Source organism: Dermochelys coriacea, chromosome 2 (assembly GCF_009764565.3).
Source record: "Dermochelys coriacea isolate rDerCor1 chromosome 2, rDerCor1.pri.v4, whole genome shotgun sequence".
NCBI lineage: Eukaryota > Metazoa > Chordata > Testudines > Dermochelyidae > Dermochelys > Dermochelys coriacea.
The window spans coordinates 268,054,601-268,056,961 of NC_050069.1; positions in this window are offsets into that span (position 1 = coordinate 268,054,601).

Sequence of the window (2,361 nt, forward strand, 5' to 3'; positions counted from 1 at the left end):
GAATCAATATAAAAAAAAAACCTTTTGTAAGAGAAAATTACTTTAAAAGTCACATTCTAATTAATGTCAAGTGGGGGAACTGGCCTCCCACTAAGAATTTGCAGATCTAAGGATCATCAGGCCAAGTACAAAAATGGGGTGGGGGCACATGAGAAACTGCTTCACTTCTAAGTGCTACTACAAATTAATTATGCAAGTATCAATAAAAACAAATGTTACGTGCTTCCCTAGAGGAAAGAATAATCAGACAGTTCCAGAATGAGAGAACACTGACTAATTGATAGGAACACAGACATTCAGTTGAGGTGCATAGTGGGTAGTCAATGGAATTTGCTTAAAGCAAAAATTCTCTAGTTGGTTGATTAAATGGGAGGTGTTTATGCAGAACAGTAGTTATTCTGCTTATTAAGCCCAGCTGTCAAGATTTTCTAGCACCAGGAAAAGGTATAAAATTAACACCCCTAAATGGAAAATAAACAAGAACTTCAAAAAACAAAAGGGAAATAGCAAGTGGTACCGATTGGTTTGCTTGAATGTTGAACCCTCTGATCACCCTTCATCTATTTTGAATCTTTAGATTGTAAACTCTTCTGAGTAAGGAAAATGTTATCCTAATTGTTTGTCAGCACAAAGGGGCCCCCAATGTGGATTTGCACCATTGGCTGCTACTGCTACATAAATAAGCAAACGTGCAAATGATAGCAGACCAGCAGCATGCAAGCAGTGTGTAAAATACTTGTAACATAGCAGCTGGTACTTATATGCACTACTGCTGTCTATAAGTTAGAATCAGCCCCATTCAGCATTTATCAGACATGTTCCTTGACAGAAGCCTGAAAACAGGATATTAAATTCTATTACTCCTAACAGCTAGTAATGAACACAGAGTAACAGAAGTTATAGATGAAAGGCTCTTACTGTTGCCAACCCTCATGATTTTGTCATGAGTCTCAATAATTATTTTCCTTCAAGCCCCAGCTCCTACAGTCGAGTAGGATATGATAATTCCAACCTCTGTTCTTAAATAAAAATATCTAACCCTCATGGCCACGGAGAAAACTTCAAAATGTGATCCCAGTACCTCCTAGAGGCTCAAAAAGCAGAAGGCAAATTAAAAGCACACCAAATCTATTTTTTAAATATAATCTCATGCCTTAAAAGCCAATCTGACCATTGGTTTCAGAGCGGTAGCCGTGTTAGTCCGCAGCAGCAAAAAGAACAAGGAGGAAGCCTCTAAGGTGCCACAAGTACTCCTCGTATTAATCTTAGGGTTGTGAGCCTGACATGAGGACTGAGCATTTGGGGTTAGAATCATAGAATCATAGAATATCAGGGTTGGAAGGGACCCCAGAAGGTCATCTAGTCCAACCCCCTGCTCAAAGCAGGACCAAGTCCCAGTTAAATCATCCCAGCCAGGGCTTTGTCAAGCCTGACCTTAAAAACCTCTAAGGAAGGAGATTCTACCACCTCCCTAGGTAACGCATTCCAGTGTTTCACCACCCTCTTAGTGAAAAAGTTTTTCCTAATATCCAATCTAAACCTCCCCCATTGCAACTTGAGACCATTACTCCTCGTTCTGTCATCTGCTACCATTGAGAACAGTCTAGAGCCATCCTCTTTGAAACCCCCTTTCAGGTAGTTGAAAGCAGCTATCAAATCCCCCCTCATTCTTCTCTTCTGCAGACTAAACAATCCCAGCTCCCTCAGCCTCTCCTCGTAAGTCATGTGCTCTAGACCCCTAATCATTTTTGGCAATCATTTTGCCATTTGGTTGGCAATCCTGGGAACATTTAAGAAAAAATGGACCTCCACCTAGCCAGCAAAATCACCAGCTTCCCCTAGTGTCCCACCCCAAATCCCAGCAGAAGGTGGCGGGGCCTATCCCTCGCCTTTGAACGTCTATAACCTGAGCGGCTGCTCAGACCCGACAGGGACAGGAGTGGGGCAGGCGGCCAGGCCTTAGCTACACCCTTCGCTGAGGCGCCTCCCCTCCCCTTGACGGGGGCCAAGCGCCCCTCTCCAGGGCTGCGCCCAGGGGGCTGGCACGGGCCCTGCACCGGGCCTACGGCGTGCCAGAGCTCTGGGGCCGCCCGAATTGGACACTCGCCCCGCTCCTTCCCCGAGAGAGGGACGGGAGCGGCCCCCAGCAGCCCGGCCACGCAGAAGCGGCCCTGGCAACCCACTCGGCAGAAGCCACCGGGCGCAGCCCGCGAGAGGCGCTTCCCCGAGGCGCCCCCGGCGCCATCTGAGGGGGGGGGGGGCAGGCTGCTGCCCCTGCCTCCACCCCGCCCAAAATGGCGCCCGAGCAGCGCGACGCGCCTCCGCCCACGCCCAGGCGGCGCCCGGAAATACCCTCGCCCG